This window comes from Pseudophryne corroboree, chromosome 6, assembly GCF_028390025.1.
Source record: "Pseudophryne corroboree isolate aPseCor3 chromosome 6, aPseCor3.hap2, whole genome shotgun sequence".
NCBI classification, from domain to species: Eukaryota; Metazoa; Chordata; class Amphibia; order Anura; family Myobatrachidae; genus Pseudophryne; species Pseudophryne corroboree.
This window is the reverse complement of record NC_086449.1, coordinates 163,373,499-163,399,175: the sequence shown is the minus strand read 5'-3', so window position 1 is coordinate 163,399,175 and position 25,677 is coordinate 163,373,499. Positions and strand designations below refer to the sequence as shown.

The 25,677-nt window shown below is 46.3% G+C and overlaps 1 long non-coding RNA gene across 1 annotated transcript in view; it reads right to left on the bottom strand.

Annotated features, from left to right (window-relative positions):
• LOC134936811 (uncharacterized) overlaps positions 1-16,744 on the bottom strand; it is a 310,505-nt gene extending 293,761 nt beyond the window's left edge. The window contains exon 1 of the long non-coding RNA XR_010180553.1: positions 16,453-16,744. This is a non-coding gene — a long non-coding RNA (uncharacterized LOC134936811). The remainder of the gene's footprint in view (positions 1-16,452) is intronic.
• Between the last annotated feature and the right edge of the window lie 8,933 nt (positions 16,745-25,677).

Here is a 25,677-nt window from a genome sequence, read left to right as displayed (position 1 = left end):
TACAGCCTATACTATAGACCATCTACAGTGTTAAATATTAATACTGTATTCCATACAGTATACATTAATGTCCAGGGTCTTTACTAGGTTCTTCTACCGCTCCCCCAGTCCCCCAGACTACCACAATTGCTCCAACGTTCCGCAGAGTGGGAGATTGTGTACTGCATTTGGAAACCCCCCTCTAGAAATCCTGCGTTTGCCACTGAATGGGGCAGGAGGAAGAACACTAAACTGTAGAAGGGGGCATTGGGCTGAATGAAGGGGCCCTGGTACATAACTTCCAGGGTGGTAGGGGGTGTTTAATACGCAGGGGAGGGGTGGATAGTGGCGTGGGCTTAATATTCACCATTTTCCGGTGGGAGGGCAGCTTGCTTGAGTGCAGATATCTCCAGTTCCTGGAAGTAGATTTCTTAGCTTTGAATGGGATGAAAACACTAAAGAGTCCCTCCTTTCAGGAGGTACTGGGGACTTGGGGATCAGAGTTCAGAAGCCAGAGAAATCCACCAACTAAAATATAAAACTGTATACCAGGCGTGCAGAGCGGGAGCAGGGACCAGCTGCTGGAAGGCTGATATCTCTGGTTCTGGGCATAGTAGAAACAAGCTGCCAGTGTTCAGTAAAAGGGGAGAGTCCCAGCGTTTGGAGTATACCCTCTGAAAAACTATAAGTCAAACAGAATCCGAGATATCTGGCTGGGAAGCGCAATTAACAGGCTTTGATGGGGACCACTGCTTTGAAGTCGGATATTTCTGGTTCCCCTTGCCCGATTTTCAAAAATCTGGTATCCCTGGAAAGAGGGGACTCTCAGCTATCAACCTAGGGCCCTTATACTCCTGGGGCCCTTGGGCAAGAGCCCACTGAGCCCATACGAAAAGACGGCCCTGGCTGCAACATACCCTCCAACAGTCTACACGCACTAAATAAACTACAGCTCCCAGCAGCCCTTTGCGCCAAAGCATTCCGTTGCTAAGGCCTGCTGGGAGCTGTAGTTTATTGAGTGCATCTTCTTCCCTGTAATGCGGCGCGTTGGGACACCGGCGTTAACAATAGTGATTGGCTGGCAGAACTGACTGACTCGCTGAATAGTGATTGGCTGCTGTGCGAGTCGCTGGGAGAGCCCCTGCCAAAGGGAGGACAGCAGCCTAGCTGCTTACAGGAGAAGCAAGAGAAGCATTACCCGCCCCTCCCCCACTCGCAGTACCTCCGGGCCCCATCCGCGCCACCCGCACACCACCATCCACCACCCACGGTGGCTCCGGACAACCCTCCCCCACCCGCAGCACCCCCGCACCCGCCCCTCCCCCACCCACCACACCCACCGCACCTGCCCCTCCCCCACCCGCGGTGGCTCCGGACCCCCACCTGAGCAAGCCCCCACCCACAGCCCTCCCCCCGTGCTCCCCCCCAGGATGACCTCCGCCCCCACGTCCCCCCGGATCCCTTCCCAATCCGCGTCTCCCCCGCCCCCGCTACTACCCCAGCCACAGCACCTATTAGGTGATTCATCAGGCCCTGCATGCGCTGTTCACGCCATTGCAAGAAGCTACGACCCCTTAACCATTGCACGCCCTTTGTCCGTGCAATATTTAACTACTCACAGAATTATGATTGGGGGTAATACTCCTTATAATACAAATATTGCATACCACAAGGGTTAAGGGGGCATAGCCCCTTACGACGGTGTGAAGAGCACCCGTAGGACGCGATGAATCACCTAGTATTAGATATACAGTATATGTCTACCTTACCTTGCTGCAGTGACCTTTGTAATGAATGGGTGAGTTGCTGGACAGTCTCTGGCAGCTCACCAAGTCACCGTGGATGTTGACTCAGTTGTGCCTGTGATCTGTGCGGCATCAGAAGATGGCCTTAGTTTAGTAAGGCTTTCTTCAAAATATTTTAGTTACAGCTTGATAAATCTCGGCTGATTGATTGCATTGCTCGTGGGAGGTACATGAAAGGGATACAAATTTTAGGGCATAGAGATTTTTGTATGGGAATGCATGTCACATTAGGAGGTGGGGAGATTTATCAAATCTTGGAGAGAGAGGTTGCTCAGCTTCTGTAATTTCTCTAGCACAGCCTGTAAAATGACAGGAGCTAATTGGCTGGTACATTATATCTCTCCATTTTATCTCTCTCCAAGCTTTGATAAATATCCCACAGGGTGACAGAAACAAACATAGCATAATACATCAACATTTGAAATGCACTCTAATCTATTACAAGGAGACAATGATGAATAGGGCTTCTTGGCCGTTAGCTCTATTATATACTGAAGATTTTCAATTTGGAGCACAGAGCCAAACAGAACAACCTTGGATTAAATGTGAGCAGTGCTCTGCAGCACTATGGGGTCTATTTACTAAGCCTTGGATGGAGATAAAAGTGGATGGAGATAAAGTACCAGCCAACCAGCTCCTAACTGTCATTTTTTAAACCCAGCCTGTGACATGGCAGTTAGGAGCTGATTGGCTGGCACAGCTGCTGGGGGCATAACTGTGGCCACGACCCTCCCCTATGAAGCCACTAACTGTTTTGCTGCCGGGGGCGCCAGTGGAAACTTTCGCACTGGGCGCCACAAGGTGTACAACCGGCCCTGCCCTTTACTCGCAAGAGAGAGATCATCCAATCCTTCTCCTGCAGGTTCCATCCGGATTTGATTGCGGAAACTGACACTGTGCACATGACACTCAGTCCCCTCTCCCCCAAAACTGACACTGTACCCTACCAAATCCAGCTATATTCATAATTTATACATTTATTACCCAAAACAGTTTATAATTAAACAAATTATTCCACAGAAAGCAAATAAATAAATTCAGAGAAGTCAAGACACAGTAGCCCCCATAGGAAAACACACACACACACACACACACACACACACACACACACACACACACACACACACACACACACACACACACTGTCCCCCACAAAAAAAAGTAACCCCCCCAATTGCTCACACATTGTCCACCACAGGAAAAAAGCACACACATTGGGGGGAATTGAATTTAGCATGAGGTTTTCTAAACTTCCGATACTTGCGGTATCCAATAAAAAAAATTGGTCTTCAAAGCCCCTCTGGTAGGTTACCGCGACTCCCAGTGGTCTCGCATCCATTTTCTTTTGGGAGATGTAGTCCTCCAGGAAGATGACACTCTCACGGGGTGTGGGGGGGGGGGGGGGGGGAAGGAGAGGGATAGGGGTGTCATACACACACACACACACACACACACACACATTTACTGGGGGTCATGCACGCATGCTCATGTGCACTAATACACACATTGCAGCTCCAACAATATCTTAATTTCACTGCTACCACAGAGTGCAGGAACACCAGACCATTACCCAAATCACATGGGGAGTGCAGTACCCCAGGGTTGCTGTTGCAGTCCTTAAAAACGAGATTTATGGCAAGAACTTACCTTTGTTAAATCTCTTTCTGCGAGGTACACTGGACTCCACAAGGATTGGACAATGGGGGGTGTAGAGTAGGATCTTGATCCGAGGCACCAACAAGCTCAAAGCTTTGACTGTTCCCAGAATGCACAGCGCCGCCTCCTCTATAACCCCGCCTCCCTGCACAGGAGCTCAGATATTAGTTAACCAGCCCAATGCAGTAGCAGGAAAAGAGACGACAACGGTTAGTAGCCACATACACCACACTCTCACGACAAGAGAAGTGTCAGCGGCTAATGCCATACCAACCCAAAGAAGCTAAGTGCGTCAGGGTGGGCGCCTTGTGGAGCCCAGTGTACCTCACAGAAAGAGATTTAACAAAGGTAAGTTCTTACCATAAATCTAGTTTTCTGCTGCGGGGTACACTGGGCTCCACAAGGATTGGACAATGGGGATGTCCTAAAGCAGTTCCTTATGGGAGGGGACGCACTGTAGCGGGCACAAGAGCCCGGCGTCCAAAGGAAGCATCCTAAGAAGCGGCAGTATCGAAGGCATAGAACCTTATGAACGTGTTCCCAGAGGACCACGTAGCCGCCTTGCACAATTGATCTAGGGTCGCACAGGGCCGGTGCAAGGTTTCTTGGCACCCTAGGCAAAACTTCTGCCTACTGCCGCTTCCCCATACCCACCCTTCAGGTGAAAGGCATGCTGCTGCCCTCCCCAACCCTCAGTCTGTTGCATGGCTGCTCTCTTCTCCCCATCCCCCCAGTCTCTGTGGGTGCCTGTTGCTCTCACCTCCCCCCCCCCCCCCCCCATTAAATGTCTGTTCTATCCCCCACCATCTGTGTGCATGCTGCTGCTTATCCCCCTAAGACTGTGTGCATGCCTGCTGCTCATCCCCCCCCCCCCTCCCCGCACACACACCCAGTCTGCTGCTCTCCCCCTCTTTCCTTATCCTTATCAAAAGCAGAGAGTGCACTGTGCAGCCACCTTTACCTGCAGGCTGCATTGCAGAGTAGACTGTGAAAGAACCTGATATGAAGAGTAGCACCGTATGTCACCCCTAGCCAGGACTCCAGGAGATGTCAAAGTTACTGCCTGTGGTGGGTGAAGGCGGAGCTTGGCAGTCGCGGCTACTGTAAGATGAGTGCTGGGGTGATTGCTGCGGCTGTAAGAGGTAGAACCATGGTACCTTTTTCAGGTAGCTGTAGCAGGCTGCCCCCTCAGGTCCCGGTGCCCCTAGGCAACTGCCTAAAGCTGCCTAGTGGAAGCTCCGGCCCTGGGGTCGCACCACGTTGGGCCGTCCATGAGGGTCCAACAGACCGAGTAGAATGGGCCGTAATGTGAGCAGGAGCTGACAGACCAGCCTTCACATAAGCATGTGCAATCACCATTCTAATCCATCTGGCCAGGGTCTGCTTGTGAGCAGGCCAGCCACGTTTGTGAAATCCAAACAAAACAAAAAGAGAATCAGATTTTCGAATAGAAGCAGTTCTCTTCACATAGATACGGAGAGCCCGTACCACATCCAAAGACCGCTCTTTGGGAGACAAATCAGGAGAGACAAAGGGGGTCATTCCGAGTTGTTCGCTCGCAAGCGGATTTTAGCAGATTTGCTCATGCTAAGCCGCCGCCTACTGGGAGTGAATCTTAGCATCTTAAAATTGCGAACGATGTATTCGCAATATTGCGATTACACACCTCGTAGCAGTTTCTGAGTAGCTCCAGACTTACTCGGCATCTGGGATCATTTCAGTGCTTGTCGTTCCTGTTTTGACGTCACAAACACACCCAGCGTTCGCCCAGACACTCCCCCGTTTCTCCGGCCACTCCTGCGTTTTTTCCGGAAACGGTAGCGTTTTTTCCCACACGCCCATAAAACGGCCTGTTTCCACCCAGTAACACCCATTTCCTGTCAATCACATTACGATCGCCAGAACGAAGAAAAAGCCGTGAGTAAAAATCCTAACTGCATAGCAAATTTACTTGGCGCAGTCGCAGTGCGGACATTGCGCATGCTCATTAAGCGGAAAATCGCTGCGATGCGAAGATTTTTACAGAGCGAACAACTCGGAATGACCCCCAAAGGCCGGAACCACAATCTCCTGATTAAGGTGAAACGAAGAAACCACCTTAGGCAAATATCCGGGACGAGTCCTAAGAACCGCCCGGTCACGGTGAAAAATCACATATGGGGAACTACAAGCCAAGGCTCCCAGATCCGACACTCTTCTAGCAGAGGCAATAGCCAGCAAGAACACCACCTTATGGGAAAGCCACTTAAGGTCAGCTGAACCCAGGGGTTCAAACGGAGGCTCCTACAACGCCTCCAAAACCACCGACAAGTCCCAAGGAGCCACAGGCGGGACATAGGGAGGTTGGATACGCAACACACCCTGAGTGAAAGTATGAACATCAGGTAAAGTCGCAATTTTTCTCTGAAACCACACTGACAAGGCAGAAATATGAACCTTGAGGGAGGCCAGACGCAGGCCTAAATCTAGGCCCTGCTGCAGAAAAGCCAAAATTTGGCTGTACTAAACTTGGAAGCGTCATAATTATGAGATGCGCACCAAACAAAGTAGGAATGCCAGACCCTATGGTAAATCCGAGCAGAAGCCGGTTTCCGGGCCCGCAACATAGTTTTAATGACCTCTTCAGAAAAACCCTTAGCCCTCAAGACGGAAGCTTCAAGAGCCACACCGTCAAAGACAGCCGGGCTAGGTCCTGGTAGACACAGGGGCCCTGAACGAGGAGGTCTGGGCGTTGTGGAAGTAGAAGTGGACGCTCTGACGATAGGCCTTGCAGGTCTGAGAACCAGTGCCGTCTGGTGAGAAGCAGATTTCCTTTTTCTTGCTTGAACTTCCGAATTACCCTGGGCAGGAGTGACACCAGAGGGAACACGTACGGCAGCCGAAACCTCCACGGCACCGCCAGCGCAACCACGAATGCTGCTTGAGGATCCCTTGTCCTTGTGATTGTGTTGAGACCCCATAAGATCTACATCTGGAAGACCCTACTTTTCCACTAGGAGTTGAAACACTTATGGATGGAGGCTCCACTCGCCGGCATGCACGTCCTGACGACTGAGAAAGTGCGCTTCCCAATTCAGGACCCCCGGAATGAATATTGCCGATATAGCCAGTAGATGGCGTTCCGCCCAACGTAGAATCCGTGACACTTCCTTCATTGCCAAACGGCTTCGAGTGCTGCCTTGATGATTTATGTAAGCCACTGTGGTGGCGTTGTCTGACTGTACTTGAACAGGACGGTTCTGAATGAAATGCTGGGCCAGGTTTAAAGCATTGAAGACCGCCCGCAATTCCAGAATGTTGATCGAGAGGAGAGATTCCTCCTTGGTCCACTGACCCTGAAGGGAGTGTTGCTCCAGCACCGCGCCCCAACCTCGTAGACTGGCATCTGTCGTCAACAGGACCCAGTTGGATATCCAGAAGGAACGGCCCCTGCACAACTGTTGGTCCCGGAGCCACCAAAGTAGCGACAGACGGACCCCCGGAGTCAATGAGATCATCTGAGACCTGATCTGGTGAGGCAGGCCATCCCAATTGGCTAGAATCAGCCTCTGGAGGGGACGAGAATGGAATTGAGCATACTCCACCATGTTGAATGCTGAGACCATGAGGCCTAGCACCTGCATTGCCGAATGTATTGACACTTGCGGACGAGAAAGGAAGCACCCGTGGGCTTGTAGAAACCGGACCGTCATATCCAGATGACGCAGGAGAAGTTCTGGGGAATTTGCCAGGATTAACAAGTCGTCCAGGTACGGCAGTATCCTGATCCCTTGACGGCGGAGTACCACCGTCATCACCGCCATTACTTTGGTGAAAACTCGCGGAGCCGTTGTCAAACCAAAAGGTAACGCCCGAAAATGGTAATGGAGGTTGCCAATAGCAAACCTCAGGTATTGCTGATGTGACGCTGCTATAGGAATATGCAGGTAAGCATCCTGTATGTCCAGGGAGACCATGTAGTCCCCAGGTTCCAAGGCCAGAACTATAGAGTGAAGGGTTTCCATACGGAACTTGGAAACCTTTACAAACCTTGAGGTTGAGAATGGGCCGGGAGGACCCATTCGGTTTCGGGACTAGAAACAGCGGAGAATAGTACCCCCAGCCCCTCTGAGCAAGAGGCACCTGTACTACAACTCCTGTATCCAGGAGGGTCTGTACCACCGAATGCAGAGTGTTTGCCTTTGTCTGGTCCGACGGGACGTCTGTCTGGCAAAATCAATGAGAGGGTCGGTTTTTGAAGGTTATGGCGTAACCTCGAGTGACGACTTCCCGTACCCAGGCATCTGAAGTGGTCTTCAACCATTCCTGGGTATACCCTAGAAGCCGGCCCCCCACCCTGGCGGCAGGCTTACCGGTCTTGGAAGCTGGCTGACGGGCAGCCAAGGCTCTTTTGGGCTTCGGTTTACCAGGTTTGGAAGTGCGGGCCTGCTTGTGGTACGCCTGACCTTTTGCTTTACCTGAAGGGCGAAAGGGGCGAAAGGACGTACCTTTAGCCTTCGACACAGAAGGAGCGGTATTTGGCAGACAGGCAGTTTTGGCAGTAGCCAAGTCAGCCACTATCTTATTTAAGTCCTCCCCAAACAGAATAGCTCCCTTGAAAGGGACTACCTCCAGGGTTTTTCTAGAGTCCAGATCCACAGACCAGGATCTCAGCCACAATATCCGGCGAGCCAGGACTGACGTAGTAGAGGCCTTGGCTGCTAGGATACCGGCATCCGAAGCCGCCTCTTTAATATAGCGAGAAGCTGTGACAATATATGACAAGCATTGTCTAGCATGGTCAGAGGAGATTTCAGCATCTAACTCCAAGGCCCACGCTTCAATACCCTCGGCAGCCCATGTAGCTGCAATAGTGGGCCTTTGCGCAGCACCCGTGAGGGTGTAAATCGCTTTCAGACAACCCTCCACACGCTTATCCGTAGGCTCTTTTAGAGACGTGACAGTAGTGACAGGCAGAGCAGAGGAAACCACCATCCTAGCCACATGTGAGTCCACTGGAGGAGGCGTTTCCCAATTCTTAGACAGCTCTGGTGTGAGGGGATAGCGAGCCAGCATCTTCTTTTGAGGCACAAACTTCGTACCCGGGTTTTCACAGGGTTCCTGACGTACATCCACTAGGTGGTCAGAGTGAGGTAAAACTTATTTAACCACCTTCTGACGCTTAAACCTATCTGGTTTCTTAGGGGGGACGGATGGCTCGGGATCATCCATAATCTGTAGAATTAATTTAATAGCCTCCAAAGGATCAGGATAATCCACATGTGAACTACTCTCCCCATCAGCCGTATCTGAGTCAGAACCTGTGGGGTCAGTGTACGTGCCATCTTCATCAGACGAGGTGTCAGTGACAGCAGTGGATTGTGAGGAGACAAGCGCTCGCTTAGAGGACCCCTTGGACTTAGGCGAGCGATGGTCAGACTTTTTAGTAGTCAGGGACTGGTTCAACTTCTTTAACTGAGCAGATAAATCGTCCACCCACGGCGGGTTAGCTGCAGGGACCACACACGGTAGTACCGGCATTGGGGGTCCCATAGGGGGTGTTAGTTTATGAACTAGTGTATGCAGAAGCGTGGAAAAAGCGGCCCACGGTGGGTCAGTATGTGCCTCCGTTGCCACAGTCCTACTGGGGGGCAAGGAGCCCCCAGAACCAGAGCCCACAACTGCTATATTCTCCTCATATGAGTCTGTGGCTTCAGCAACACCAGCAGTGTGTTCAGCCCCAGAACCGTTACCCTCAGAAGCAGACATGATATAACTTGCAATATGAGGTAACACAGTACAATTATCAGCAGCACTATATCTCTAAACCCAAACTCCTGCGCAGTGTAGTCAGCACTAGTAGAGATAAAGGAGAGATATGGTGACTAAATCACAGAGAAAAATACGTAATACAGTATATCTTTGTGAAAATCCTATATTAGATAAAACCTGACGCACCAATCCCCCTCAGGTTATAGAATATAGGGATAGCAAGTTGAGTGAAAGACACGAAATGGACAACACTCAGCTATCAAATGCACACACAGAAAGTCACAGTTTGTACAATGCAGAGGTTATTACTGACAATAATACTGCACTGGACTAGCTTACACAGCTATATAACAATAGATATAACAGTACACAGTCAGAACTGGATGTATATCACAGGGTAATTGTACTATAAAACCCTGACTAAATGCACTCTTTCTTAACTATCACTGTCTAAAAAGGCAGGTAAAATACTTAAGTGTCATGTAAAGGCACAGCGCTGACAACCAGGCAGCTTTACATAGAAGGATTTGCCCAAGCAGTCCCAGGAACAGTGAGCTGAGGGATAATGGCGCCGCAGACACTGACAGGGAGTGAGGAAGAGACAGAAATGCAGCTCCAGGGCGGGAACACTTGCTGGAAATGGCGCCCTGGGGCTGGGGGAGGGACTTCAGGTCTAAGCCTTATCCCCCTGCTGGCAAAACCACCGGGTACTGTGGGCGATATAAAAACCGGTTTAGAGAGAAATCCTGACCTGCGCCCATGCCCTGGTGATCCAGTGGGATCGCCTGTACTGCCACAGTGTCCACCGCCAGCGCGCGTGGCCCGCCTCCCACTGACCGCGCCGGATCGCGATAAAGACCGGGTCCCGCAAGCGGGACCCACTCACCACCTCCCGAAGCGCGGCCACGCGATCCTGGAGAGCCCCAGCCGTGTGTGTCTAACGTGAAGAAAACAGGAGCCTCCGCTGTAGGTACCCGGCAACCAGGGCTCGGGAGTGTACAGCGCCGCTGGGGAGAGCTGTAGCTGCAGCAGTGAATGTCACAAGACATTTACCACCGCTGCTGCCCTTGAAGTCTTCACTTTTTATTCATAAAAAGCTTTTCTTAGGGCTGCCTGGAGCAGCCCCTCTGTTCAGTGCCTGCTTACTGCAGCACCAACTGACAAACTGAGCTCCTGTGCTGGGAGGCGGGGTGATATAGGAGGCGGCGCTGTGCATTCTGTCAACAGTCAAAGCTTTGAGCCTGTTGGTGCCTCGGATCAAGATCCTACTGTACACCCCCCATTGTCCAATCCTTGTGGAGCCCAGTGTACCCCGCAGCAGAAAAACAGTTTAGTAAGAAAAACATACTACTAGTAAGTATGGGAGGATGCAGACTGTGCGTCCACAGGACAAATGCACCGTCTACCAGTGGCGGATCTAGACTTAACTTTTAGGGGGGGCGGTTTAAGAATGATGACTCCTCCCCTAATCATAGCACCTCCCACTCAGTAATGCCTTTCCCGTTCGCTTCTAAAATTTCCTATTGTTGCCATTACTAATAAAATGTTGCCAGTTAGTGGAGAGAACCCTGCGCACTGGTGATACAGACTGGCGAATCGCCATTCCTTCCATCAGGGGTGGTAGAGGCTAAGACAGTAGGGCAATTTAAACATGCATGGGATAGACATAAGGATCTCCTTACAAAGAAATAAGGATCAAATAAGGTTAGAGATAAAAATAATGTAAAAAAAAAAAAGGGGCAGACTAGATGGGCCAAGTGGTTCTTATCTGCCGACAAATTCTATGTTTCTATAGCACACAGAATGAGCCGAAATTCACATTATAGCACACTGAATGAGCCGAAATTCACATTATAGCACACTGAATGAGCCGAAATTCACATTATAGCACACTGTATGAGCCGAAATTCACATTATAGCACACTGAATGAGCCGAAATTCACATTGTAGCACACTGAATGATCCGAAATTCACATTATAGCACACTGTATGAGCCGAAATTCACATTATGGCACACTGTATGAGCTGAAATTCACATTGTAGCACACTGAATGAGCTGAAATTCACATTGTAGCACACTGAATGAGCCGAAATTCACATTATAGCACACTGAATGAGCTGAAATTCACATTATAGCACACTGAATGAGCTGAAATTCACATTATAGCACACTGAATGAGCCGAAATTCACATTATAGCACACTAAATGAGCTGAAATTCACATTATAGTACACTGAATGAGCTGAAATTCACATTATAGCACACTGTATGAGCTGAAATTCACATTGTAGCACACTGAATGAGCCGAAATTCACATTATAGCACACTGAATGAGCCGAAATTCACATTATAGCACACTGAATGAGCCGAAATTCACATTACAGTACACTGAATGAGACAAAATAATGCAGGCACTGGGGGCAAGGGGAATCCTACCCCCTTAATAAGAAAGCAAAATTAATCAACACCCAAGGCGCAAATACACTTGTGCAGCTTATTGAGCAAATGAGGGCCACCTAACCCTCGTATGTAACAACAGTAAATGAAAAAAATCTCAAATAATAGCGCTCAGTGTGGTTTCATAAAAAATAACTGAAAAAATACTTATAGTCCATATATATATTAGGAGTCCAATCCCAAGGTAATTCCTCCTGTAGTTATCTAGGGGCGATCAGATCTTCCGCTCCATGCGATGTATCAACAACATATGTGAACAAAAATAAAAATATGCATCATGGTGTAGTACGTCTTTAAATGCTGAATGCACACAATGCAACCCAGAAATCAACTTTCAAAGAAGATGGATGGCGTACCCCACTCACAGTTATTAAGACTGTTCTTCACACATAAAGGTATCTATAAATCCACCCAATGATTATAAGTAAGGCATATGGTGCAGTGCGTACCATTACTCACTCAAAATGGAGTGCGAATCCTCACGTAGCGGTTTCTTTATATCAGGCTCCAAGAGTATCACCAGGAGTGAAATACTTTAAAAACACTTTAATAACATAAAATACAAACAGTGGACCTTTACACAGAAATAATTCAAGGCAGACAGTGAAAATGCTGATAAGGCCGCCGGCCGAAAACAGCGCTAATCAGCAAGATGATATGACCACAAATCCAACCTCAATAAACCAAGTCGTGCAGGAACCACCTGTATGCACTCATCCAACGCGTTTCTCCCCGCAAATGGGGCTTTTTCAAGGATCAAGAGTGCTATACTGACGTAAATATTTATAAGAACAAACCGGAAATTGAAAGGAAACAGCTGATTCCGAATACTGGTTACAGTTGCTATGGTAACACGTTTCCACGTGTACCCAGCATACTGTGCAAATCTAAATTGACTACATTAGTTTCCGTTCTCATCGCGGGCGGACACTTCCGCCCTCACTGATGCAACTTCCTGTCCGCGTCTCCATGGTTACCGCCCTTGCTCGCGAACAGACATGTGTCCTGGCGTGCCCTCAGCGTCACATTGCTGACGGACATTTCCGCCCACACATGGCTGCCCTTCCTATGTTGGGACATAAACCCTAACTCCACTATCCTACGAATAAATAAGGGACTCGTCATATCTCTATACAACCCCAAAGGTTAAAAAATCTTAAAACATCATACAGATGCATCACTATAATGCACTAACGTGCACATTTAAAAAGGACTCCTTATCATATAACCATGGTGACCTGCATAAATCCCGGACTCATAAAGCTGTCTTCCTATGTACTTGGCAGCTCATGTTTATATTGCTGTTACCAAAGCAACATTTCAAAAAGGAAAAGAATAATTAATAGATAGGTGAAAAATATATTGAATCTAGTTTTAACCATATGAGATCTTTATGGGACATACCTATATATAATAAAAAATGAATATAGTGAATGAATGAATGAAAAAATAAAAAAATTATGTTAGTTCAAAAAAGAAGAAAGACGCCTTGTTAACTTGAGATTGGATTTGGGCAACTGTAACAACTTATAAAAACCATCTGAGTTCAAACTCATGATTAAGACCTCCCGGTGCAAGTGTTTGCAAGTTAAAAATCCACTTCATTTCGCTTTTTGCTAGTCTACTATCCCTGTCATTGTTACTCCACTGCACTTTGGTTAATTCAATACCACAAAATGAAACAATATGATCTGTTGAACAATTATGGATCTCTTTAAAATGAAGTGAAAAGGGATGAGTAACTAACCCCTTCCGTATATTACGTAGATGCTCTGCCCAACGTATTTTCAGTGTCCTGCTGGTTTTCCCTATATATAATTTGTTGCATGAACACTGTATCACGTAAACTGTGTATTTGCTATTACACGTAATAAATTGTTGAATCTTAAATTCCTTATCATTCCATAGGAATGCATTAAATTTTCTATTTTTAGATGGACAACTCCTACACATTGCACAGTCGCCACACCTATGAAATCCCTGATTCCTCACTATACCTCCTAAGGGTCTCTCAACATATGCACTGGATGTTAATTTGTCCCTCAAATTTGGTGCTCTTTTGTATATAAATTTAGGTTTTTCGGGCAACATGGAGGACAGAGCTGGATCTTTCTTTAGAAGATGCCAGTTTCTTTGAAATACGTTTTCTATATGTTTATGGTACCCATTGAACTGTGTAACAAAAGCCAGATTGTGAACCTTTTCTATTGAGGGTTCTTTTGCTTTGGTTATCAGCAAAGTCTCCCTGTCCACAGCTGCTATTTTTTCTAAGGATTCCTGAAGACGTAGGGGTTTGTATCCTCTTTGTTCAAATCTTTTTTTCATGGTAAGTGCCTCTGTAGTAAATTTATCTTTTTCCGAACAATTACGCCTAAGGCGCGTGAATTGTCCCTCAGGCACATTTTTCAACCATATAGGTAAGTGATTGCTTTGAGTGCTGATATAGGTATTTGAGTCTGTCGGTTTGATATAAACCGTAGACTCAACCTTATTGTCAACAACATATAAACAGAGGTCCAGAAAATTCACCTCAGAGGTGCTATGTTTGAAAGTTAAAACAATCCCCAAGTCATTGGTATTCAAATAACGACAAAAATTCTCCAAAGAAACCAAATCCCCTCTCCAAATAAAGAGTACATCATCTATGTACCGCCACCACTGGACCAGGCTCGACCCCCAACCATGCCCACCCCAAACTGAGGTGTCCTCCCATCTGGACATAAAGAGGTTCGCATAGCTGGGGGCGAACCTGGTCCCCATGGCGGTACCGACCTCCTGATTATAATACTCACCATTAAAATTAAAATAATTATTTTGCAAAATAAAAGATATGCCCCGAAGAATGAATTATTGATGGCTTTCTTGTAATTCTGTGTTTATCAGGCTAGTTTTAACCGCCTCTAGACCATCTGAATGTTTAATGATCGTGTATAACGAAGTGACATCCCCTGTCACCAACCACATGTCACTTTCCCATTTCACCTCCTTTAATTTATTAAGCACATCCCGTGTGTCTTTTAGATATGAGCGACCTTTAGTTACCAAAGGCTGTAACTGAAAATCAATATAATGTGACATATTGGCAGTAATTGAATTCGTACCCGCTATAATAGGGCGCCCAGGGGGGTTCTGTTCATCCTTGTGCATCTTCGGTAAAAAATATAGCACTGGAATTGTATATTCATTATTAATGAGAAATTCTGAAGTAGATGTGTCAAGTGTACCATTATCTACGTATTCCTTAATCAACTCTTTCAGGCTGTTTAGTACTCTAACTGAAGGATCAGCCCTTAATCTCCTATAAGTAATACCATCTTTCAGTTGGCGCATGGCCTCGTTCTCATATAGATTCCTGCTCATAATAACAACCCCCCCCCCCCCCCTTTGTCTGCCGGTTTAATTATGATAGACTCATTTTTCTGTAGTCTATCCAGAGCATCTCTTTCACTTTTAGTGAGATTATGTCTATGGGCCGGAAGGTTATTTTGCAAGGCACGTATCTCTTCATTCACTATTTTTTGAAATGACTCCACAAAACATCCCCTTACATGACTAGGGTTAAAATGTGATGGTTTTTTAAAAACCTTTTCATTTTGATTTTGTGTTAGCTGATCATTTTTTTCTCCAAATAATTTTTTCAAAGATAATTTCCGTACAAATTTCTGAATATCAATGAATAAATTAAAAAAATTAATCTCATTAGAAGGGCAAAATTTCAAACCTTTCTTTAAAACTGAAATTTCGTCATCATCTAAGTCATGACCCCTTTATTAACTTACACTGGGGCAGCGAGGAAAAAAAACACAGGGGGGAGACGTGGCACACACACACTTTAGCTAGGAGGGGAGACATATCATACACTTTAGTTAGGAGAAGAGGGGGGAGAAATGGCACACAGACACTTTAGCTAGGAGGGGAGGGGGGAGACATGGAACACAGACGCTTTAGTTAGGAGGGGAGACATGGCACACACACTTTAGCTAGCAAGCTAGGAGGAGAAGGGGGGTGGATGACACACACACACACACACACACACACACTTTAGCTTGGAGGGAAGGAGACATGGCATACACTGACACCTACTCATATTTTGTCCGCAGCAGCATGAGGAGTCGGGATGGAGGCCGGGTCCCGCCGCGGTGTTGGGAACGGGGTGGAGAGCGGTGCAGCACGGCGGGGGAAGGGGAGAGAGATAGCATCCTGACGCGCGTACAGGGAGGAGGGGGCGTGGTCAGAACGGACGGCAGAGGCAGCAGTGTATACAATCACTGTAGCCTGTCCCCGCCGGCCTCTGTTCTGACCACGCCCCCTCCTCCCTGTACGCGCGTCAGGACGCTCTCTCTCTCCTCTTCCCCCGCGTCGCTGCACCGTTCTCCACCCCGTTCCCAACACCGCGGCGGGACCCGGCCTCTATCCCGGTACCGGTATGTGTAGGGGGGGCAATCGCCCTAATCGCCCCCCGCTAAATCCGCCACTGCCGTCTACCTACCCCTAGTTACAGCACCCCACATTACCCAATCACCCCCCCACACACACACACACACACACACACACACACACACACACACACTGTTCCCCTACTGCTCACACCCTGCACATACACTGTACACATCCAAACACTACACATACATACATACATACATACACACACTACACATACATACATACATACATACGTACACAGACTGCACATACATACATACATACATACATACATACACACATACATACATACACACAGAGACTGCACACATACAGTATACACAGTGTAAACAGACAAACACTGCACACATACACAGCTTACTTCACAAGCAGCCCCTGGGGATCTTCTTTAGCAGGCACATGTGTAGCAGCAGCCCTCTCTGCCTGGGTCCCGTGTAGCTCCGCCCCCTGCTCACAGTTCCTTCTTCCTCCCGGCCTCTCCAGAATCTCAATCTCCCCTCTTAGTAAAAAATATAAACAAAAAACAAGCCTTCTGCTGGTGGGCTGCGGGGAGAGAGGAGGGGGAGAGATGGTCTTATATGCCGCCCTGTGCATGTGGCACCCAAATCCGCCACTGCTTACTAGTACTACTGTACTTTCCACCTCCTGTGGGCTTGACTTCGGCCAGAAAAAATGAATGAGCATGGGGGGTAATTCCAAGTTGATCGCAGCAGGAATTTAGTTAGCAATTGGGCAAACCCATGTGCACTGCAGGGGAGGCAGATTTAACATGTGCAGAGAGAGTTAGATTTGGGTGGGTTATTTTATTTCTGTGCAGGGTAAATACTGGCTGCTTTATTTTTACACTGCAAATTAGATTGCAGATTGAACACACCCCACCCAAATCTAACTCTCTCTGCACATGTTAAATCTGCCTCTCCTGCAGTGCACATGGTTTTGCCCAATTGCTAACTAAATTCCTGCTGCGATCAACTTGGAATTACCCCCATGGTTTGGTTGGCTGTGGGCGGGGCTTCTAACAACCGGCAGCATGGGCAGAGCTTCAGATCGGAGGTTGAATGGGAGGGCTTCTAGAGGCTTGTGCTTCAGACAGCCAATGGTGAGTAGGCAGGGCTTCGGTTCAAGATTATGCAGCTGTGGGTGAGTGGGCGGGGCTTCAGGCACCCGACGCTAGGTTGGGTTGGTAAGGCAGAGCTTTGAATTGGCCGGGGGTGGCTGTGCTGAGATTCGGATGGCCGCTGATGGGGACAGGAATATTTTTTTTCCTGTCAACACTGTGCAGAGGATCTTGTGGGCGGTGGGCCTATTTTCATGGGGGGCCTGGAGCTGCAGCTCCATCCGCATCATTGTTAATCCGGCCCTGCCGGAGGCACAACTGAGGGCACAGCTACACGGGGCATAACTGACCACGGCCCTACTCCATAAAGCCACGCCCCTATTTTTTGCCGTGCACCTACGGCGCCCACTAACCGTCTTTTGCCTGTCGGGGAGGGAGGGGGGGGGGGCGCCAAAGGAAACTTTTGTCCTGGGCACCACAAGGTCTAGAACCGGCCCTAGAACCTGCAAACACAAATGTCACCCTGGGGCAAAGATTCACATTAGGGAATTGTTGACACAAACCTGTTACAAAAAAAATATTTAAGATCAACAAAATAAACTGTACTGCATATGTAACAGTGCACATGATACGGATGACAGAATGTGACAGAGACTCTCACTCTGTGTTTTTCCCCCAGTTTGTTTAATAAAAATAATAAGGCATGACTGGCAAAAATATTCTTGTTAAATGGGGGCTATTTATTAATTATTATTTTTATTATTATTATTATTATTATTATTATTATTTGCGGGTTATACCCCCAGAATAAGAAAAAACATATTTTTTGGGGGGACACGCAAATAATAAGTACTCCCCAAACTTATCTATGGGAGAATACAGTAATATCAGAGATATCTGATGCGATCCCTTGGTTTCGTTAGCAAAATAAGGCCCCATTGAAATGGGGGTGCTTACCTGCCAAATTTATCAAGCTCTGTAATGCATTAGCCATTATATACATTGTAGCCTATAATACACAGGTTCTCAATCTCAGTCCTCAGGACCCCAAATAGTAGTTTATACTGATCCCCCTATAAGCAATCACTTTACTTTTACACATCGCAGCTTCTACATGTGTAAAATAGTTTGTATCGGCCATACTTAATTTCTTATTTTGTTATGATCTGATAATTAGTAAATATGCCCCCTTTTCTAGTTTATGTGATGGTATTAGTAGAGACGAACATTTAGCACACTTCAGTATTTATTTCACCTTGCCCATAATTCAGTTACTTCCTCCCAGAGCTCTGCTGTCAGTCTAATTGAAATGTGATTATTCTTTTACAATACAATTTGTGGACCTGTTGAGACAATCTGTTTAGACCTCCAATTAGAATGAACTTGCTGGATACCCCAAAAGGCTTTTATGAAACATTCATTAGAGTTGTGTTTTAATTTAAAATGTGCAGAGATACAGGGGTAAATTTACTAAGATGGGAGTTCTATTTAAGAAGGGATGTTGCCCATAGCAACCAATTAGATTCCAGGTATTATCTGCTAGAAGGTGCTAGATAAATGAGAAGTAGAATCTGATTGTTGCTATGGGCAACATCCCATCTTAAATAGAACTCCCGTCTTAGTAAATTTACCCCACATAGTGAGTGGCTAGAACTTTTTTTATATTGTAGATGTGTTCTGCAAGGCAAACTTTTAGACTCCTCCCCATTTTGCCTACATACACTAGACCAGTGGTTCTCAACCGCAGTCCTCAAGTACCCCCAACAGTTCATGTTTTCCAGGTCTCCTCCCAGGATTACAAGTGAAATTATTTGCTCCACCTGTGGGTCTTTTAAAATGTGTCAGTGAGTAATGAATACACCTGTGCACCAGCTAGGTGACCTGGAAAACATGAACTGTTGGGGGCACTTGAGGGCTGAGGTTGAGAACCACTGCACTAGACCACATTTACACCTTAAGGCATATACAAAACTCTTAGGGTGGAATTCAATTGTATGAAAATTCGGTAGGGTGTCTGTTTTTTCCTTTCTATTAGATAGGAAAAAATAGACATTCAACTGACTTTTCAAACAATTGAATTCCCCCTTTAGGGTGGTATTCAAATGATATATCACGCCCAATATCCTTTATAAAGTGATGCCCGTTATAACGCATATCACGCTCATAGCTTGCTACCCCGGGGGTTGCAAGCTGAAATTATTATACCACGCACATCAGCAGAAACAGAATGGGTGTGGAAAGGGGTGAAAAGAGTTTAATACCGCCCTTAGAATTGCAAGTTCAAAAAACCTTAATGGGATAAGTCTGGTTAATAACTTATACAGAAAGTTCAATTCTCTAAAGTGAAACTCTATCAGCGCCATCCTTGTTGAATAATTTGTATATGTTCACTATCCTTTTGGGAGGTGGAGCAGAGGGAGGTACCTTGTGCGCAATAAGCCAATTATAAGCCAATTATTTGTTATCATTTGTATATTGTTTATTGGTTATTGCTGCAGAGATGTTCACATATAGAGAAAGCTGGAGGGAACTCCTGAATCACATCTTGTTAATGGAAATGAAGAAGACAATGTTAGTGACGAGGATTTGAGTCGTGCAATGCGAAAATTTGAAAATACCACGGTCAAAGAAAACAGACTGTGGTAACATAGTAACATAGTATCGAAGGTTGAAAAAAGACAATTGTCCATCGAGTTCAACCTATTTGTGGTCTCCTATGCAGGATTATTTTGTATAAAATTTTGACTGATGTTGATGACTGCCGTTACGTTTTATCCCTCTTTTTTATAATAACCATAGTGCATGACTATGCCCCGTAACCCTGGATATCTTTATCCATTAGGAATTTATCTAACCCATTCTTGACTGAGTCGGCCATTACAACTCCCTCAGGCAGGGAATTCCAAACACGTATCGTCCTTACCGTAAAAAAGCCTTTACGCCGTATTGTGCGGAATCTCCTCTCCTCTAACCTGAGCGAGTGTCCACGAGTTCTCTGTGTTGATCTAACCAAAAATAGGTCCTGCGCAAGATCTGTATATTGTCCCCTTATATATTTGTAAATGTTGATCATGTCCCCTCTTAATCTCCTCTTTTCCAGTGTAAACATGCCTAGTCTTGCAAGCCTTTCCTCGTATTCCAGCGTCTCCATACCCTTAATTAATTTGGTCGCCCACCTCTGAACCTTTTCTAGCTCCAGGAAATAATTTCCCTTGAGAGATATCAGGCCAAGAAATTAATTCCCAGGGGCCTAAAAATTCTCAGATCCCCATCATTTAACACTTCTAAGCAGGGCCGTAACTAGCTATGGGCCAGCTGTGCCTGGCATACAGCGCAAAAGCACTGTGGGTGCAGGACCAATGGCAGAACCCGCAGGGCTGCGACCACTGCCGCTAGCTGCAGTGCTACCCACGGTGAGCCTCGGTACACCTAGCCAGGCCGCGCTGCAGCTGCCTGCCTCCTCCCGGCTCCCCCTCTCCAGCTGCAGCGCTTGTACACTGTCAGGTGGCTCCTGTAGCCCCACCCACTCAGCCCCTTACAGTAGCTGACAGAATGTGTGCTTACCATGCATTCTGTACCCCCCCCCCCCTCTCCTGCCTGGCTCCTCCGGTCTTACAGTGTCGGGACCCTGGAGAGGGACTTCGTAAGTATAATACTTTCTCCTCTCTCTCTCTCTTGTAGTCTGCCTGCCTAATGTGGAAAAAGGGGAACTCTGTCTGCCTAATGTATAAAAGATTGACTCTGGCTGCCTAATGTGTAAAAAGGGGTCTCTGCCTGCCGTAATGTGTAAAATAAGGGGACTTTGCCTGCCGTAATGTGTTAAAAGGGGAACTCTGCTGCCTAATGTGTAAAAAAAAAGGGGGACTCTGCCTGCCGTAATGTGTAAAAAGGGGTCTCTGCCAGCTGTAATGTGTAAAAAAGGGGGACTCTGCTGCTGTAATGTGTAAAAAAGGGGGACTCTGCCTGCTGTTATGTGCAAAAAAGGGGGACTGCTGCCATAATGTGTAAAAAAAGAGACTCTGCCTGCCTAATGTGTAAAAAGGGGGACTCTGCCTGCCATAATTTGTAAAAAGGGGGACTCTGTTGCTGTAATGTGTAAAAAAAAAAGGGGGACTCTGCCTGCCGATATGTGCAAAAAGAAAGGGGGACTCTGCCTGCCATAATGTGTGAAAAGGGGGACTCTGCTGCCGTAATGTGTAAAAAGGAAACTCTGCCTGCCGTAATCTGTAAAAAGGGGACTCTACCTGGCTAATGTGTAAAAGAGGACTCTACCTGCTGTAATGTGTAAAAGGGAGCTTTGCCTGCCATTATGTGTAAAAGAGAGCTCTGCCTGCCGTAATGTGCCTACCGTGCACACTGGCCCAGTTTTGTATATAGGGGGGCGCAGATGCTGTTTCTTGCACACAGTGCTAAAATGTCTAGTTACGGCACTGCAGGGTCCCACACAGCTTTCTTTGCCAGGGGGCAGAGAAAGCTGTGCAGAAGGCAGCATATTGCAGTGCTGTCCCATGATTTCGCCAGCCTGAGCTGGTGTTAATATCTCAGGACACACTGCAGTGTTTTGTTTTTATTTTTTGTAATTTCAGCCATATTGCATTTCCCATTATAAGTATGGGGAATGCGATGTGGGTTACTAATAAAAATGACAATTAAAGGTTTTTCACGAAAACTGCTCCAATAGCACTTTAATACATTTCAGTGATACTAAAATAATGTGAAAAGGGTGTGAAAAATCTTTTTCACATCTTTTGAAAAATAATGTTAATAAATAGGCCTCTAAAAGAACAACAATATTTAACAGCCTATTCACAAGAAGACATTATATTATAGTATCTGATTATAACTGCATATTATTAAAACAAAAGTGGTTAGCTTGACAAAACCATTATATCACCAATGTAAAAAGAGCTGACCAGTAAAGCCATAATCAGTGAACAGAATTATCTTTCTTTCCTCCTTCAATCCATGCATGTGATCATTTTCAACCAAGACTGGAGGATAGTTAGGGAAAATTCAAATTTGATGTGCTGTTCTGAAAACAAGTATGTATTTGTGTTAAAGGTGTTCAGCAACGTGTCAACAAAGCTATCCCGGATTTCAAAAACATGTTTGGAGGAAGATTTATCAAACCTTCTAAAGAGGACAGGGAGGTGTTGCCTATAGCAACCAATAAGATTATAGTTATCATCAGAATCAGCTTTATTGGCCAGGCACACTTGCGTATACTAGGAATATGCTTCCGGTTTACATTGCAGCAGCTGAGTAACAACATGAGGGGGGCATATGGCATATCATCATACAGCATATCATATAACACACAACATACATAATTTCGTGGACACAGAGTAGTGTTACTTTATCAGTTTACTTGTTTGGGCATGCTAGTCTTTGTTTAGCTGGTGGACCGCTTCGGTAAAGAAGCTTTTTGAGTGCCTAGTAGGCTTGGCTGGGATGGTCCTGTAGTGCCTGCCCGATGGTAGCAGTTTGAACAGGTCATGTCCTGGATGCAGCTGGTCACCCGCAATGTTCTCTGCACGTTTCTTGAGCCTGGATTGGTACAGGTCCTGAACAAAGGGTAGGTCGGTTCCGATTATCTTTTCCGTCATCCTCATCACCCTTTGGAGCTTGCATCTGTATTTTTCGCTGATGGAGCTGTACCAGGCTATGATTGAGGAGCTTAGTACTGACTCGACAATTGCAGAGTAGAAGAGGAGCAGCATTTTCTCTGGGACGTTGAATTTCCTGAGTTGCCTCAGGAAGAACAGCCTCTGGTGCGCCTTTCCTGCAATGGTATCAGTATTGGACCCCCATTTTAGGTCTCGGGAGATCTTAGAGCCTAGGAACTTGAAGGAGTCCACCAATGGGACTGCGCTGCACGAGCGGGGGTATGACAGTTGGTTTCCTTCTAAAGTCTACCACCATCTCTACTGTTTTAAGCGGGTTCAAGTAAAGGTTGTTGTTGCCGCACCACAGGGCCAGCCGGTCCACCTCCCGTCAGTAGGCAGACTCCTCCCCGTCCCTGATTAGACCAATGACGGTGGTGTCATCAGCAAATTTTAGGATTTTTACCGATTGCTCATTGGAGTACAGGGAGAAGAGAAGGGGGGGAGTACACATCCCTGGGGGGCCCGGTGCTGATTGTGCGCACACTTGACTTGAATTTCCCAGCTTTAACCACCTGGGTTCTGTCTGACAGGAAGTCCATTATTCAGTAGCAGGTAGGTTCTGGGATCCCTAGACGGAGTAGTTTGGGGAGCAGGATGCTGGGAACAATTGTGTTGAACACTGAGCTGAAGTCAACAAACAGGACTCTTGCGTAGGTGCCCGGTAGGTCCAGTTGCTGCAGAATAAAGTGCAGCCCCATGTTGACTGCATCTTTGACACTCCTGTTCGCTCGGTAGGCAAACTGTAGGGGGTCCAGGTGAGGGCCGGACACTTCTTTTAGGTGTTTCAGCACCAGTCGCTCAAATGCTTTCATGACTGCAGATGTCAATGCGATCGGCCTGTAGTCGTTCAGATCTTTGGCTCTGGAGTTCTTAGGGACCGGGATGATGGAACATTTGAGACAGGAGGGACTTTGTACGACTTCAGTGAGGTGTTGAGGATCTTGGTAAGTATGGTGACAAGTTGGGCAGCACAGATCTTCAGCGCATATGGAAACACACCGTCCGGTCCAGGAGCTTGCCTGGGCTTGCCCTCATGAACATCACCTCTACCTCCCCTTGCTCCACCCGTAGTACCTGAGAGTGATTGCCAGGATAAGGGGGTTGACCAGCCTGTCTGGGTCGAGGCTAGTGCTATGGAAGGGAGCTTCCTTCCGATCCTGTAGTAGAAGTTGTTCAGCTTGTTCACCAGTTCCTGGGGTATGGCAGGGGGGTTTGGGGTTTTCTTATAGTTGGTTATGGCCTGCATGCCTCTCCATACTGACACAGGATAATTTGCTGAGAGGTTATGTGTCAGCTTGTCAGCGAACCACTTTTTTGCCAGCCCGATTTCTCTCATCAGAGTGTTACTGGCCTGCTTGTACCGGGCCCTTGTTGAAGTCAAAAACATTACATAGAGAGAACATACAGACTCCACACATTATGAGTCGCTAAGCTTGCAAATACGCGCAGCGAGCACAGCAATATATGGTAACATACGCATTTACACGGACATGCCACAGATATGGATTCGACACATATTTCATACAGCACATAATTATAATCATATCAAGCGCCAGACATCATAATGATTTAAAATTATAAAATGGAGTAACGTCATGTTTGTGTATTATTGGAGCAGAGCAAGATAGACATGTCGTATTTGGTATTAAAGCAACCAGATTAATGTGTATATCAATTTGTTACTTGTTATTAAGTTGTAGCTCATTGCAACAAGTAGATATGATTAAATGAAGGAATATGAGCCAAAATTCTAAAGTGAACAAAAGATCTTTTGAAGACTTGAAATTAGTTCCACAGCATGGCCCTGGGGGCAGACATATTTGCCAGCAACACAGGACAAAAGCCCTCACTCTGACCAATGAGCCGTTGAGTTCTTGAGAGGTCTGGCCTCCGGACCAATAGAAGGAGACCGAAATCAACAGACTGAAAACTCCCACTGAGTGATATAGGCAGTTTCTAGGACTTAGAGAGGGAGTTGCTGTTTTGTCCCAGACGATGGTGGAGATGTTTCCAGATCAGTTCCTGTATTTATTTGCTGAGAGAGATATAGGGAGCGGAGGATGCATGGAGGGAATGGTATTGTATGCTGGCCTGTAACTGTATGTAATTTATTTAGTTTATATTAACTGCTTACTGTATAAATTGTAACCATGTAACTATATGTATACTGTACATTGTGATATATTGAATACATATCCTTTTAAATACAATTATATACATCAATGAGCTTGGAACTCAGACAATGTGTGGGTGTATTCTTTTCTCTTAAGGAATGTAGTGTTTTGAGACGTACAGCACACTTTTATTGTATATGGTACTAAGATGCGCCTGGCGTCCGCAGTATAAATTAGAGCGGGCACTTTAAATATTTGTTAGAAAGCAATTTGGTATTTACAGATGGGGGCTGCGTCCGCAATATTACAGTCTTAATGATGCACTGTACATTACAAACACGACGCTGTGGTCAATCAGCTTATGGTAGACGCATCGTGACACTGACAAATCATATCCGTGTGTTCTGTTGTGTTATCAGTAAGCCGCTGATATGAAATTCAAGGTACAATGTGTTTCTCATAATATTTAAGATGCTAAAGCGTATTTTTATTGTTGCAAAACAAAGTTCAAATAAGTCATATTGTGTTTGATTCAGATTGGATTGTTTATCTGTTAAGTAGATTTAAAAGTACATTTAAAAGTTGCTGCATAGCCTTGATATAGCTTTTTTTTTTAAACTCAGGCCTAAAGTAACTTCTGGTGCATGTATAATTTGTAATTTCTTTGTGACAAAGGAGCCGCATGGTTTGTCCTCGATTTTGGCCTAACCACATGGCCTGTCCACCATCTTGTGTAAACCTCATGGATG